General features: G+C 46.0%; 1 long non-coding RNA gene across 1 annotated transcript in view; it reads right to left on the reverse strand.

Moving 5' to 3' along the window:
* The window catches only part of LOC144118578 (uncharacterized), a 31,750-nt gene extending 18,201 nt beyond the window's left edge, over nucleotides 1-13,549 (reverse strand). The window contains exons 1-2 of the long non-coding RNA XR_013312050.1: nucleotides 13,465-13,549; nucleotides 12,949-12,999 (exon numbers count right to left, since the gene is read on the reverse strand). This is a non-coding gene — a long non-coding RNA (uncharacterized LOC144118578). The remainder of the gene's footprint in view (nucleotides 1-12,948; nucleotides 13,000-13,464) is intronic.
* Nucleotides 13,550-16,719: the final 3,170 nt, after the last annotated feature.

Below are 16,719 nucleotides of genomic sequence, written 5' to 3' on the forward strand. Positions count from 1 at the left end.
TGGGATCTCGTCTCCAATGCCAGATACACCACCGTGACCTTCCAAAGCTATTTGACGGCCCTGCTTCTGCGCGGCACAGGAGAGAGAAATTCGGCGCTTACTATAAGTGTCAGGGCTGTTAGCCTTCGTGGGGTCTGCATTCGGCGTGAAACATTCATCAGCTTTCCTCCATATGCTTGGGCGAGGTAAAAATTTACGGAATAACAGTAGACCATGCGCATGTAGCTATTTTAATCGCGAGAGAGTACGAATGTTCTTAAGGCATTGCATTCGGAAGTTTGAAGTGCGGTTGGTAGTTGTGACAGTACGGTCGAAAATTGTAGAAGAGCGTACTGTCGGCAAGAAATCAAATGCGAAAAGACAACTGAGCCACGAATAACAAAGTACGAAGCTCTCAACCAGGGGAAGCTCAATGCTTGGGGAGATATGGGCCCTGGCGACAAGGCACGTCCAGCCGCTCGACGCATGACCTCTTGAATATTGACTGTTTGCTTTCTTTCTTAAATGTGTAAAAAAGTTCACCAAAGTGCCAATAAATCCGCTTGTTTTTGTTTGCCAAACTTTAAGTTAAATGTTTCCTCAGCCCGAAGGCTTGGACACGCTACCTACCCAACGGAGCCCGGGTTCGAGTGATCCCCTGCCCCACAACATCGTACACAACGTTCTAAAACTGAACGGCAAAAGCCCTTCGACACAGCGCCTGACGCTACGAAATAACCATGCATGCGATGTTCAACCTACCAAAATATTTGGTTTACGCTAGATTATTTGCACACTTTACGCCTGTAGCCTCAGTAGGTACATCCGTGTGATGTTTACACTGAAAGCATTGAAAGCGAGAAGGAAGTTAAAGTGATGCCATTTGTTCCTTCTTGTGGTATCTTTGGTAACAGCATATACAGTTTCCTCGTGATTTCGCCCTGTAATTTCAATCGTGCCTGGTATATGAGTTTGTTGCACGAAGCTTGTGACAACGCGGCAATGGTCAGAGGCAAAGCAAGTGCAGCTGTCGACACGACTGCTTTGATGACTGTGATTACCGGTTGGAAGTAGCGTGCTGCGTTAATAAGTGCGAATACTTCGTTATTATGCCACAGCGGGTGCCCCGAACCAGCCTGGTGCAAGCATGGGGGAAGCCGGTGGGTAAGCAAGCTCTAAGCGATAGAGCGTTTATCAGAGATTTCTTTGAAGATATTGATGCACATGCTTCAACGATCCAATGCGCAACCAACCGCCGCGGCGCACTGTAATACAACCTTGCGCCGCTTCTGCCTGCTCCATTTTCTTTTATAATCACGTCGCGTGTTTATGTTGTACTTACGATTAGGTTGTAAATACATGTAAGCACCCACTGACCACTCGTCTCGCACACTTTGCCTCAGAACCCACTATATAAACGTGATAGAAGATGTTGAGCTGCCTACACCATAACAAAGCAACCTATGTATTATTTTTCTGCTACAAAAATGCGAATGTAAAGCGCTTTTGCTTAAAGGCTTCATTGGTCTTGTATTCAGTCGAATGTCTCTTCCTTAGACACCTCTCTAGCCTTTTCAGAAGGAACGCAAAGCAGTGCGAAACTAATTTGTGATTTCTAGCGCTGCTTTAAAATATCAAAGGTTGTTGAAATGGAATGCCGCTTTAAAAGTCAGAATTAAAAAGTATTCTATTCTTCTGTGCGCACATGCCAAAAAATGTGACAATACCGGTCCAAACACGCTTACAAATCTTGCATTCCGGCAGCAGGGCACAACAAAATGAACACTACGAGGCCGCTTGAGCTCTAGGCTCGAGATTTAGCAATTTCTCGAGGCGCGATTCATGGTGTAGATGTATACTACGTACACGTCTAAAGAGCGACTCCTCAGGACTGGCCGTTATGAATCGGTGTGCGACGTATTTCTCAAGGAAAATACTTTGCTTAGAACTACATAAACTTATAATAATTCCAAAGTGAATAATTTTTACGTTGTCAAAAGTACCACCAATCATGACGATCGTAGCAACATTTTCGGAGAAAAATTTTGAATATTGAAAAGTTGTAAGATGCTGTTATGAAAATATTGTAACGTGCTTTGAGTCGACGATGAAGCGGAGGAAATCGGAAGCGTACAGGAAAAAGAAGCTGGTCGGCCTGACCGGGTTGAGTTCGCCAGCCTGGTCAATAAACCTCTCAAATAGACGCCCCGGTCCTGTTTTTCCATCTTCGGACAGCTTCTTTTTAACGCGGCAGAGTTAACGAGCTCGAGTCGCAGAAACCCCGGCGTCAGCGTCGGCGTCGTCGACCGTGAGCTAAATATGCACGAAAAATGCCCAGAGAAGCGAGGCAGGTGGGTCCCCTAAGCAATGTAACCTTGCGGCGCCATCACAGCCTGCTCACAGGATTATGAGCAAACTGCGCACCGTGGCAGGTGAAAGTTAAATTAATGACTGATCGCTAGAGATTGCTCGGAGATAGGGCAGTGGAGCATCGCTTACGCGCTCAATGCATGATACACAGCCTTCGGGAATCGGGTAGTGTCAGTTGGCGGTGGCAGTCTCTAAACTAAAGAAGCAATATTTTGCGCGGATCTCTTTCCTAGGAAAAAATGTTGACGCTAAACAACTGTGCGCTTGGCGTCAACAGTCGTCCGGGGAGAAAGCAGGCATGACGAAGCGGGATGCGTGTACAGAAGATTATTAGAACACATGTAACATCCGTGAGAAATTTAATTAAATATTTGTGGATATTATGATCCTTCTTTACGCCATTTTCAATGACTTTATTTTGCACTTCATCCCTAGCAGTGTCGTGTACATTCATCCGGTTGTTTCAATTGCAAAATGTGTTCTGATGTCGGTAGCCTTCCATTAAGTACAAATGATGGATTTAGAGAATTGCCGCTAATGCCAAGACCCGCAGCTTATCTGCTCGCCGGTATTTTCAGCCTCGCGTGGTAACACGCTTCGCTTTTTTATTTGCGATACTGGCAACGTAGCTGGCAAAGCAGGGGTGTTACTGAGGATCATCGCAGGAAATATAAAAGGCTAATATGGCCATAATATAACGAGAGAAGAAAAAAATTGTTGTGCGAAGAAAAGCCGGATTCACGAAAAACTACATAATTCGCTTTCCCTATAGACTTGCCTTGTCCAAGTGTTCAAGGTTCCTCATGTTATAAAACTCGCAGCCCGGTTACCACCTACAACAGAAATTGCAGGGACAGCTTCTGCGAAACGCGCTCGTGCGACTGACATACCGAAATTTCTCCCTCCCAATCATTGAGCCTTCCCAACGGCAAGCATACATACGTTCAGTGCTTGTTACAACATGTATTTTGTGTCACTACGCGAATTTGTGTGTGTATTCGTTCAGCGGGTGCAGCTTTTGCGCATAGTAAGGCGCCATGCCGCATTAAGGTTTGTAGCGATACCTACATTACGGTAGCATTTCGAGCCTTCAGCGTGGCGGGTCCGCCACGCACGCTGTCACGTGATTGGTCACGTGGTTGGTCACGTGGTTGGTCACGTGGTGCGGAGCATCTGCCGAAGGCGCGGCGCTGTGGCTGAACACGTGGTTTGTCACGTGGTTGGTAACGTGACCAAGTTCCATTCGGCCAGCTGTAGCTATTGCGTCACTCCAGGGTTAACCAGAGCTAAACCACCGCCAGTTTTTTTTTTTTACGTGATCAGGTATGCCTCAGCGAACGCCAAAATCCTCCCGTAGCCTTCGCTCAGCCTTGAATCCCCACAACCCCCTTGCACGGCTGAATATTCCGCGCAAGTCTTTTGTCCTAAATATTGGCATTTCGAACATTTCGACCATGGTATCTACGGCATCTTGTCGTGCAGGGCTTTGGCGACCAACGTTTCAAAATCGCTCGTCCTCTCTCGAATCCATGTTTGCGGGGTGTGACTATCCGATTATGCCCAGCGTCCCGAGGTTATGGGCTGTCGAGGGTTCGCATTAGGGGTATACGGCAGCTTCATATTTCAACGTTACGGTATCGTATCAAATAAATACTATTGAGACATTTTGGGCCGATTTCTGGCGCAAATTCTGGCTCACAGAACACTGGCTTGCTTCAAGTCAAGGATTATTGTAAGTCTTGCCAGTCAGCTTGACTCTCCATACTCACGCCGGTCTGCACACAGCACGGAAGGTTAGTAAAACATGCTTGAATGCCCTCAGGGGGGCAGTATGTTTTGCATGTAACTAATTTGTTATTTTTCTCCCTTTTCAAGGCACGCGTTACACATACCACGGTCCGGTGATGTTTTCTATTTCACTGCATTGCAGTTATGGTGAATTAAATATATATGTTATCGAGAGAAACCAGTGGGAACATATTCGAAAATTTTTAAGCAGAGTAATTAAGCCGACTAGCCACAAGTGCATTTGAACCTAAATAATGTTGCGCGCATAACACACCATCGCAAAGTCGTTCAAGGCTAAGTATAGAGCAGCGTTAGAGGGAGCTACTGCAGAGTGGCTTTGAATAAAGGTTCGGAAATAGCATCTTTTAGCTACTTACCGATATCTCGCTGCTCGCTCCCTTCAGCTCGAATGACTATGCCATATACCTTTAATGATCCATTGTGACCTCACATGGGAGCTGTTTGGTTTCATCCTCCAATAGCAGGAGTGTCATGCAATCATGCTTTAACATAATAGCTCAACTCTGCAGTTTCCTAGAAACAACTTGTTATCGCTTACTTGGACAGAAGAGACAAAAGAAAACAATCACAGATCAGACGTTCTTTTGTCCCTTGTGTCCAAATAAGCGCTAGAAAATACGATTTCGAATGCATACCTACTAACTGGAGTATCCGCCTTAATAAGCAGTTTCCTAGATAAACCTAGTTATCTGAAGGGCGTAAATTTATTTCTGTGATGGCTCAATACTCTTGCTGTTTGGCATCCTTGCATGGCGATGAAGCTGATGGAAAATTTTTCTCAGCATGATCGTTCTCCTACAGAAATGCGATCATAAAGTCCTTTTGCTAGAAGGCTTCATTCGTCTTGTATTCAGTTGAATGCCGCTTCCTTCAAAAGGAACACTCAACAGCCCGAAACTGATTGATGGGATTTTTGGCTCTGCTTTGAAATACAAAAAGTTGTTGAAATGGATTGCCGCTTTAAAAGTCAGAATTAAATGTATTGCATTCTTCTGTGCGCACATGCCAAGGAATGTGACAATGCCGGTACAAACACGCTTACAATTAAAACATTCCGACAGGAGTCCAGAAAAAATGAACTCTACGAGGCCGCTGAACCTAGCCTCGAGATTTAGTGATTTTTAGAGCCGGGAATCATGGAGAAGATATATAGTATGTACACGTCTAAATAGCGACTCCTCGGGACTGGCAGTTATGAATCGGTGTGCGACGTTTATCTCACAGAAAATAACTTGCCTAGAACTACATCAACTTATAATAAATCCGCAGTGAATAATTTTGAACGTGGTCAAATGTACCGCCAATCAGGAATGACGTTCTTGTGTACAGCAGTAGTATACGGAACTACATAAACTTATAATGAATACGCAGTGAATAATTTTTAACGTTGTCAAAAGTACCGCCAATCATGCATGGTGATCTTGTGTACAGCAGTGCTATACGGTACTACATAAACTTTTAATAAATCCGCAGTGAATATTTTTTAACGTGGTCAGAAGTACCGCCAATCATGCATGATGATCCTGTGTACAGCAGCGCTATACGGCAGCGGTAAACAATACCACTATGCTAAAATTCTGCAAACTACCGCTAACAAGATATTTATGTACCATTCGCTTGAACAATGTACTACAGAGTGTCAGGCCGTTAAATGGAACCACATCAATTTAAAAAGCCGAAATGAGCGTTTGCATTCCTATTTATTCAAGTGGAAGAAAAAATTGGGCATTGGGATGTAGTTTCGCAAAGAAAGACTTTAATTTCGAGATTTTCCTCTAATTGGTCCCGTGAATTCTGCGTGACGCAAAACTATACAAAAATTATTCCAGCTAGCTTAATAATTCTCATTATTCGTAAGAACGAGTAAATACCATGCAAGGCTAGTAGTGCATGCGTTTATGCCCCCAAGCAATGAGAGTGTTTTGATCGAGCTGTCCGTTTTCTTCTGCTCAAGGCATGTGTTACGCTTCTCAATTGCCTGTCTTGTGTCTTTAATAATGGTTAATAACAACAGCTGTTTAGAAATTCAAACTAATGAGTAGAACTTGAGCGAAGATGAGTGAAAATGCATGTGCAGTGAATCGCAACGAAAGGCACTGAAAACATGGCGTATTTCATGCCGTCAGAAGCTGTTGAAAGCTCAGTGGACAAGAGCGCTCATGAAGCTACTGAAAAATGACTTTCAGTAAGGAATTCCAAAATTGTGTTTCATTGATAGTCATCGAAATTTCAGTGTTAGTTTCTTTGTACTTGAAAGACGATTATATATGATTTTTGTAAGGCATTGTGGTCGCTTTTAAGATGTTTTTTCAGTCATTAGCCAATAGCATCAGTACTACCAAATGTTGCTTTAAAATAAGAGCTTCAATTCGCAGGTTCCTGTGGAGCCTTCGTTATTACGTACGGAATATATTTATTTCTCGGATGGCTCACTATCCTAAAGGTGGGTTACCCTTCTGTGGAAATGAATGTTAGAAATTTCCGGCTCATCATGATCACCAGGCTGCAAAAACTCCAGTGCAAAGCCTCTGTGCTCTATCACTCCATTCGTCTTGCATGCAGTTCAATGATGTTTTTTTTTATTTTTTTGCCTTCTGTGCAGCAAATTATGGTAAGATATTGTTACAATTTGGGCGCGCATTGAATTATTGGCCGAAGATAAACACAAGCGAAACAATGGCTCTATGCGTAAGCAGGATTTCATAATGGCGACCAAATAATCATGTTTAACTGCGCAAAGAAACGAAGACAGAGAACAAGAAGGTGCGACACGGGCGCAGACTATCAGCTGATTTTTTATTCAAGGAAAAGAGGGCTATATATGTATCTTCATCCTGCGTAAAGACATGCTAAAAAACCGAAAACGCGAACACTATCACACACTATCTTGGAACATGTAACGTGATGCCACTGTGATCACAACCTAAAAGCAAACTCCGCATCGTCAGTGAGAAGATACAAAACAAACAAACAGCAAACTCACGGGCACACTCGTGTCGAACAAACACTCCATACCGCCTGCTTGCTCCAAAAAAACTGCGCAAAAAGGGTATCTCCTTATCAATCAGGCCTACAAATGGTGATGCTACACATTCATCTGATTCTTTTTTGATCAGGTACGCTTCCACCAACTCCGTGCAAACCTGACCTCTGTGTTTAAACAAGACGCTGGTCTTGTTCAATCGTGGATAGCAAATAATGTAGATTATTACCGATAACAGTGAGTTTTGGCAAAAAGAACGCTGCTTTTTGTAGGCTGCGATTGTGTGAAACATGGCATCGTAGGGTGCTCAGTAAAGAGAAACCTGCACTAAACTATTTTTCGCCATCCAGCGACGATATATATATATATATATATATATATATATATATATATATATATATATATATATATATATATATATATATCAAAATAATTTGCTGTTAAAGAAAAAAAATTTTTCTGAAAATGCTGTTAACGGAGCTCTATGGAAGCGTAGCCGTGAAAAAAAATTCCTGACTTTTCCAATCCGCCTTGGAGAGAAAATGATGGTTTTTTTTTTCGCTTAGCGATATCAATCATTCTGTCGTTTTTCTATTCGCTGATGCATGGAGTTTCTATTATCACTGCTTCTTAGTAGTGATCCTGCTTCACCCCAGGCCATTGATTGCGAAGTAGGGGCAGAGATTTTTATTAAATATGTATTTGTCGGCATCCAACATCATTGTACTGAGACGAGAAATGCTATGAACATCATTTTGCCTCGAATACAGTCGTGGCGTTGAAGGCGACATAGTTCTCGAATTCCAACGATGATATCAGTCATAAGCCGTGACAGGGAAATTCACTTTTTTTCTTTGTTATTAAAGTAACAATTCTCTAAAGTCTAGCGGTAAACGTTTCCAAGGTAGTGTTTGATGTTATGCATGGTGGAAGATCGTCTGTATAAATCGGCATTCAAGTCCACTTTGAGACATTAAACTGTCGTATGTTTTCACGCACAAACACGAGAAAAAAAAACCGGACCACGCCGATATAACAGAAGAAAGGAAGATGGCCGAGCGGTCTAACGTACAGCACGTCAATTTTTATTGATTTTCATTATGAAGATTTAAGGGTGCACAAACACAAAATTTCGAACGTAAACAAATAATGTGATTTAATTCATGGGCATAAGGAGATGCCTTCCAGCAAGCTTCTGTTCCAGGCGTTGATTAGAACACAATTTAATATGTTTTTAATGTTTTCTAGGAGCCGCTCGGCATTTACACCCTCTTGGAAGGACGTCAAGGTACATACGGCCGAATTATTGTGACGTGGCCGGACTGACTGGTTAATCACAAGAACAAATAAAAGTGATAGTCCTGATTTTCCGCTCGACTAATAACAAATTAGCGACAAGTCTGTATGCTACCTTTATTTAGGTACATAGTTGAAAAGCGAGTCGAAAAATGGGTAACAAGTTACCTTTCAGAATTTAACATATTACCACCACTGCAGTTTGCTTTCCGTACAGATAACGCGACTGAACTTGTTCTCTTTGCTCGCGATAAGTTCTTCAAGATCGATCATTGTAAAATGTTTACCCATGGTCCCGCTATAAAACTCCGAAAAATTACCAAAAGGACAGGATACAAATAGTAAGAGTTCAAAGTTTTCATTCTGGAACAACGTAGTACCAGCTCTGCCTGGATGCCTGGATAAGGCAGCTTTGAAGAATGAACAAACACTGCAAATATTCGCGGAAGTCCTCCCCTCTCAAAGAAGCACCGACCCGGTCCATTAAAACAAATAAGGCGATTAGCAACAAATAAAACAGATCATACGAAAACAAACATAGAGTGTGCAAACACGTCTTTTAGCGCGCATAATAGGGCTTTAGACGGACGACATGGACAACTTCTGGTCGCACGCGGCGATGCTGGGATGCAGTCATTGCGTCAGGGACGACTTCATAATTCCAGTTGACCTAGCTGACGAACAACCTTGTATGGCCCGAAATAGCGGCGCAAAAGCTTTTCACCGAATCCACGGTGACGAATGGTCGTCCAAACCCAGACTTGGTCTCCTGGCTTGTATTCCGCTTTGCGTCTTCGTAGGTTGTAGAGCCTTGCGTCGATCCGCTGCTGGTCTTTGATCCTTAAACGCGCAAGTCTTCGGGCTACTTCTGCGTGTTGAAGGTAGGCGGCGACGTCGACGTTCTGTTCTTCTGTAACGCTGGGCAGCATGGCGTCTAGTGTGCTCGTGGCCTCTCTGCCATGGACGAGCCTAAAAGGCGTCATCTGGGTGGTCTCCTGCACTGCGGTGCTGTAGGCGAACACGACGTAAGGCATGATGACGCCCCAGGTCTTGTGTTCGGCATCGACATAAATGGCGAGCATATCGGCGACGGTTTTTTTCAGGCGCTCGGTCAATCCGTTGGTCTATGGATGGTATGCAGTTGTCCTCCGTTGGCTGGTTTGGCTGTAACGCAAGATGGCTTGCATTAGTTTCACCTTGAATGCTGTTCCTCTGTCCTGTTATGAGCACACCAGGGGCTCCGTGTCGCAGACGAATGCACTGCATGAAAAATTTGGCGACATCTGCTGCTGTTACGTTAAGTAGGGCTTTCGCCTCGGCGCAACGGGTCAGGTAGTCGGTCGCTATGATGATCCACTTATTTCCAGACGTTGACTTCGGGAAAGGGCCAACAAGTCCATGCCGATCTGCTGAAAGGGCCTTGAGGGGGGTTCAATGGGGTTCAGAAATCCTGGTGGTCGGGTGGGAGGGGTCTTTCGTCGCTGACAACATCGGCAGGTTTTCACATAATGTGCGACATCGGCAGACAGTCGGGGCCAGTATTACTTGTCTTGAATGCGGCGGAGGGTGCGAGAAAACCCGAGATGTCCAGCTGTCGGCTCGTCGTGGGAAGCCTGTAGAACTTCTTCGCGGAGACAAGCAGGTAGAATAAAGAGGTAAGCTGTTTTGTTCTGGCTGTGAAGTTATTCACAGGGACATCATTCTGTACACACAAAGAAGACAGTCCTCGATTGAATGAGCCGGGGGGATGGAGAAACCTTGCCTTGCAAGTACTCGATGAGGCGTTTTAGGTCGGGGTCCGAGCGCTGTTGCTTTGCAAAGCAGCTGAGGCTGATGGGTCCCAGGAAGGCATCCTCATCGTCTTCCGGCAGCGGTGCATCTACAGGGGCTCGTGAGATGCAATCGGCGTCAGAGTGCTTGCGTTCGGACTTGTTAACAACGGTGACGTCAAACTTCTACAGGCGCAGACTCCATCGAGCGAGGTAGCCAGAGGGGCCCTTCAAATTGGGAAATCAGCACAGCGCGTGGTGAGCTGACCACCTTGGACGGTCATCCGTACGGGTAGGGGCGGAATTTCGACGTAGCCGAGATGATTGCAAGGTACTCCTTCTCAGTTGTCGAATAGTTAGCCTCGGCGTTGGAAAGGGCACGGCTAGCGTATGCGATGGCTTTCTCCAGCCTGTCGTTTTTTTTGAACGAGGACGGCGCCTAGGCCCACGCCGCTTGCGTCAGTATGAACTTCTGTATCGGCGTTTTCATCAAATGCGCGAGGATCGGTGGGGATTGTAAACAACGCTGAAGTTCTTTGAAGGCGTCTGCTTGCTGCGCTTCCCATTTAAATAGCACGTCTGCCTTCGTCAGTTGCCTCAGCGAAAAGTTTTTCACAAATAGTCGGTAATTGCGCACAGTCGGAGGAATCTGCGTACTGCTTTCTCATCGGCCGGAGGAGGAAACTGTTCAATAAAAGCTGTTTTCTGCGGGGCTGGGCGTACTCCCTCCTTGCGAACGATGTGGCCTAGAAACAGCAGGTCTTCATAGGAAAAACGGCACTTCTCTGTTCTCAAGGTTTGGCCAGACGATTTGATGGCGTCTAATAGTGTTCGAAGTTTCTTGAAGGGCTCTTCAATGTTCGAGGCGAAGACAACGACGTCATCTAAATGTACCAGACAAATTTTCCACTTCAGGCCTGCCAGCACTGTATCCATTACTCGCTGAAACGTCGCCGGTGCGGAACAGAAACCAAATGGCATCACCTTGAACTCGAAGAGGACATCCGGAGTGATGAATGCGGTGTTCTCCCGATCTCTTTCATCGACCTCAATTTGCCAGTAACCGCTCTTTAGGTCCATCGATGAGAAATACTTGGCGTTGCAGAGTCGGTCCAGAGTGTCGTCGATGAGGGGGAGGGGCAGACGTCCTTCTTTGTTATGTTCTTCAAGCGACGGTAATCAACGCAGAATCAAAACGCGCCGTCTTTCTCACTAGAACAACCGATGCCGCCCATGGGCTGTTTGAAGGCTGGATGAGGTCGTCGCGAAGCATTTCTTCGACTTGGTCCCGGATGGCTTGTCGTTCTCGCGGTGACACACGGTAGGGACTTTGACGGAGTGGTAGGGCGTGCTGGTCGGTAATAATCCGATGCTTGGCAACTGGTGTTTGTCGGACTTTCCGCGATCACGAAAAACACTCGCTGTAGCTTCGAAGCAGATTGCGGATCTGGGCTTGTTTGTTTCGGGGCAGGGCTGGGTTGATGTCGAAAGTGGGCGAGTTTTCTTGGTCAGGCGAATCTTCTGCGGAGGGGTCGGAGAGGGCGAAAGAGTCTCGTACATCGGATATTTCGTCGAAGAATGCAATCTTCGTTCCTCTGTTAATGTGCCGGTATTCTTCGCTGAAGTTAGTCAGCAGTACTTCGGCCTGGCCATTGCGGAAATGTGCGATGCCTCTTGCGATGCAGATTCCTCGGTCTAGAAGCAACTGCATGGTTCCCTCGATGATGGCTTCAGCCTTAATGGCTTTCGTGTAGCCTACGGTCACGATAACGCTTAAACGGGGTGGGACGCTCAGTTCTTTCTCCAGGACACTCAGGGCAACGTGATTTTCCCGAGTTTTCATCGAAGCGATGGTTTCGTCCGTCGAAAGCGTGGTCAGCTTGGATCGCAGGTCGATGATCGCTGATGCTCATCAAGGAAGTCCATACCTAAGAACACTTCGTGGAAGCATTGCGGTAGCACAACAAAGGTCGCAAGATAGGTATGTCCTTTGACAGTCACTCGCACTGTGCATCGTCCTGATGGCGTAAGGAGGTGGCCCCCTGCGGTGCGAATTTGTTGGCCTTCCCAAGCGGTTGTGACTTTCCTCATCTGCGCAGCGAATGTTCCATTCATCCCCGAGTAATCGGCTCCTGTGTCGACTAGAGCGGTAACTTTCCAGCCGTCGACGACTACTTCTAAGTCGGATGTCCTGGCTCTTGCGCGGCACGTCATCCTGGGCGCCGGGTCACGGCTTCGTCGGTTATGGGAATTGATGCGGTGACTGTAGTCCGGGGAGGAGAAAAGCTGCGAAAATGATGTCTAAACAAAACCATTTATTTGGGCTGCTTGGCGCCCAGAATGGACTGAATCACTCGGCGGCGGCGTTGCAGCAAGCGTGCTCGGGGGTCGCGGAACAGAATGCCCGCCGCCGCTGGCCATGCTCAATTTAAAGCTGATAGCGAACTTTCGAGATAAGGCGTGCAAAGTTACTAGAACATCCTGGAACAACGTAGAATCAGCTCTGCCTGTATGCTGAAAATCGAAATCAATATTGGTCGAGTCTTGCATCGCGAACAACGCGATAAAGCAGCTTGAAGGCTGCTTTGATGAATGAACAAACAAACACTGTAAAGATTCGCTTCAATATGCATTAGCACAACGGCAATTTGTCGTAGATACAACGAGCAGCTGTAGCCGCACAAGTGGGTTATAGTAAACGAGAAGGCGTAGTAAACTCGATTCTGAAGTTGAAAAACTTACCTCTTCCAGCAAGGGAGACTAACTAGCGTCTTCCAGGTTCCGCGACACCGCCTGGTATGAAAATAAAAAGGCGGCATTGAAACTGAGGTAACGGACGGCAAAGCACGCGCCGATAACCTGCAAACTGAAACATTGCCTGCATGTGCAAAGCTAATCAAGCATCGGAAGTCGAAGCAGAAGCCGGTGAATCTGTGCAAGTTGCACCTTTGGATCCTGAGTACTTCCCGCTGGATGCTGAAAGCACGTCGATTCCAAGTATCTACGTAAGCCGCGCCGTTGGATGGACATGCACCTTTGGATGCTGAAAGTGGGTCGTCGGTTACTACTGCGCTCGCTGCTCCGATGTCTCGCCGTTCTGCTTACGTTGTGTAATTTTAGAACGTTTGCTCGATCACGGCGTTTCCATGGAGGCTTCACCATCGACCGCGATGCACTTTCGATAACGGCGAGAGTGTTTCGCTCTCAAGAGTATTGTATAGTTCAGAGAAAAAATGAAAAAGAAAGAAATTAGCTTGCCTTCGCCGCTCGCTGTTCGAGCTCAAAATTCGCGCAATGGTTGCATATGGCTGTCAGCTTTGTATTGTGCTATATTGAGTGGAGTACGTTCCTGATTAGATTGGAATTAACTGTGAAATCTTTCTTTTCTGCGGCGACGACGAACGGAAATAAACTTTTGGAGCAACGCTACTGGCAGCGCCGTCTCGCAGCCGTGGAGGCTACGACGCTAGACAGCTCGTTCCTCCAATAGGCACTAGACTGCGCTACCTGCACCATTGCTGCGAAAGTTTTTCTTTCGTTATCGCTGCTGACGATGAGGATTTAACTACTGACTGGCCCGAAAAGGATATCACACCTGATAGATTCGCAACACGAATCCCCCACAAAAGTGCGAAAACTATGTGGAAACTCTGGATATAAAGGCTTCTGCACTTAATAATTTGGAGTGCAATAAATTCTAGTGGCGAGAAACAGATTACATGCGGTCGCGCTGCCAAAATTTGAGAGACCATGTTGGACTCCAGTAAAACTTGTTTCTGCGCGAGTTAGTGCACATTTTTCGGTAAACTTAAGCGCAACATAAAACAATCACGTGAAAATGGGGCACCTGTCTTCGTTTCGCGTGATCGTTTTATGTTGCGCTAACGGGGAACCATGTTGGAGAAAAGTGTGAGCATTGCACTGAATAGTTGGCCCGCGGTCTTTGCAGTAAAGGCCGTTTCACACGACAGACCGTTCGCCCGCAGCCCGCGCATCACGTGTTCGTGCATCACCAAATTGAGAGGCGTACTGCCGGCCCGCAGACTGGACAACCAAGGAAGTTCAAGTGCCTCTCCCGTCGCGGGAGTTAGCGGCGGCCTGCGAAGGCGCGCGCGCCAAGTCTGGCAACCACCGCTTTTGCCAATATTTCGGCTGCCGCATTTCGCCGAGTGGCGTTGAGCTGGCGCGCTGTTTTGACCAGCTGCATGCACTGCATTCGCTACCATGACAAAGCGATCGACTGGGCTAACAAGATGGCCCAGGCCATTCAGGAATTGGACAAAGGGCCGCACCTGCACCATTCAGTCGCAGTCATGGGTCGGGAGGAAACACCAGTTTGACCAGCGTTGCCAAACAGTTTAAAATAATCTGACAACAGTGGTACACCCAGCGCGTCGTCTGCTCTTTTGGTCCGTCGCATCCGCTTGACGTCATCGGATCGCAGGGCAGTTTTTAGTGGCGCATGAACACGTGATGCGCTGGCCGCGGGCAAACGGACCGTCGTGTGAAACAGCCGTAATTTGCACTATGCTTATAGGCACTCACAGGGACACTAAATTACTTGAGGGGGGGCTACATGTTTGTAGCATACCGGCATATTTAGTAGCTGTCGATCCCGACATTTCAAACCACACTCTGCAACTCTAAGAACGATGAATCCGAGCTCCTGACACTGAACAAAAGCCCTCCGTTAAACGAACAACCTCATCGACGCTTGGTTTTGCGCAGAAAAACGCGAGGCCATCTAGACACGCAGATGCCCTCAATTCGTGACATATAATACGTAAACCACAGACGGCTGCACTGTCTAAAACACTTATTCAAAGTTGCTCCAAGTATAGTGCGAACAGAAACGGGGACAGTGGGCAATCTTGTTTTACCGAGGACTGAATACAGGCTGGATTAAACCAAGGTTGACGTGATTTAAAAGAGAGAGAGAAAAAAAAGGAATGAATGGCACACTCGATCGATAGCTTTCTCCAGGCGACATTGCAGCAGTGCTATTTGTCCATGAGTGTCACTACAAAGTTGCAACAGCGTACGCCCTACATGCAGACTGGACTGTATTGACCGTCGCCTCAAACCACATACTGACTGATATCAAATCAATGTAGACGTGGACGATTTGACGACATGCAGGCGATTTGAGAGTACTTTAAAGAAAATCTTCTAATCAAGATTAGAAAGCGTGTGGGTCTATAGTCATCTATAAAACATAGTTTATTGTTATCATCCTTGTCATCTTCCTTATAGGACTTTTGTTAAATGACGGTGGAAAAATCCAACATCAATACCTAACTAAAAAATATGGAGTAGGACTAGGGAAAAAACAAATTTAAATGTCTTGTAAAATTTCTTTGATAGGGCGTCTGGTCCCGGGGTTTTCGAGAATGGCAATCTATGAATTGCATCTTCCAATTAAGCCAAGGTAAAAGGCGCACTTACTGCCACTCACTCCTTCTCAAAAATCGGCGTAGTCATAGGCACCCAGTACACTACATGAACGTCATCAGCAGCGCTTTAAGTGGTAGCAAAAAGAGAGGTGCAGGGATTTGAAAACTCGCTACCTATTGCGTCAGTACTTTTAACCAAAGCACCACTTGAGTAGAGCTCAGAAACTCGCTTGACAGCCACGTGCCGACGCTAATCAAGCAATGACTATCTAGTTAGCTCCTCAGAGTGCAAAACATGATTGCTGCGGGATCGTACACGGGCCACTCGAAAGCGTTCTGCATTGAATTTCTGAAGGTGTCGCTTTACAGTTGCAATTTCCTCTGTGCACATTCCTGGAGCCTGGAATCCAAGTGCACACAAATTGTAAACATTGCTCGAAGCAACCGTTTCTCCTTACCATGTTTAAGGTCAGACCTCATGGAGCCGACCTCAATAAAGAAGCCACGACTGTCCAGCTTAAACATATCCCGAGCTGAAAATAATGAGATTCTGATGGTCAAGCAAGATTCCAAAGCTTTCCTGACTAGTTGCATAAAGTCTAGCTCGTTTAGCAACGAAGAATTCAGCTTCCATAGCGCCCGCTGCGGCAGAAACTTTGGAGGGGCACATTATCCGATCCGCGCAATGACCATGGTATGGTCAGAGTAAGAAACAAGCATGCCATCACATGAAATGGGCCTCTTAGGGAGATTTGGGGATGCGCAAATCCGATCCAGAAGTGAATGTGAGCCTCTTCTCATATATGCGAAGGTGGAGGAAAATCCGGATAAAAATCCGGCATCAATTAAACCTGCGCTTTCAGGGATAGCCGAAGAAATGCCAGGGCTCTGATAGGAGTTTTTGCTAGGTCATGTATAGTCGCGTGGGCCGCAGTTGCAGTTCAGGCAGCCTATTAATACCACATACCGTTCACAGTCTAAAAGAGGCCTTTTTCATCGCAACAATCGCATGTCTCCAATAGAGGCTCACTCACCAAGCTCACCAAGACCACTATGATCAATAAAGTCATTCATTCATTCATTCAGTCGTTAATTAATTAATTCATTCATTTATTAATTC

This window comes from Amblyomma americanum, chromosome 2, assembly GCF_052857255.1.
Source record: "Amblyomma americanum isolate KBUSLIRL-KWMA chromosome 2, ASM5285725v1, whole genome shotgun sequence".
NCBI classification, from domain to species: Eukaryota; Metazoa; Arthropoda; class Arachnida; order Ixodida; family Ixodidae; genus Amblyomma; species Amblyomma americanum.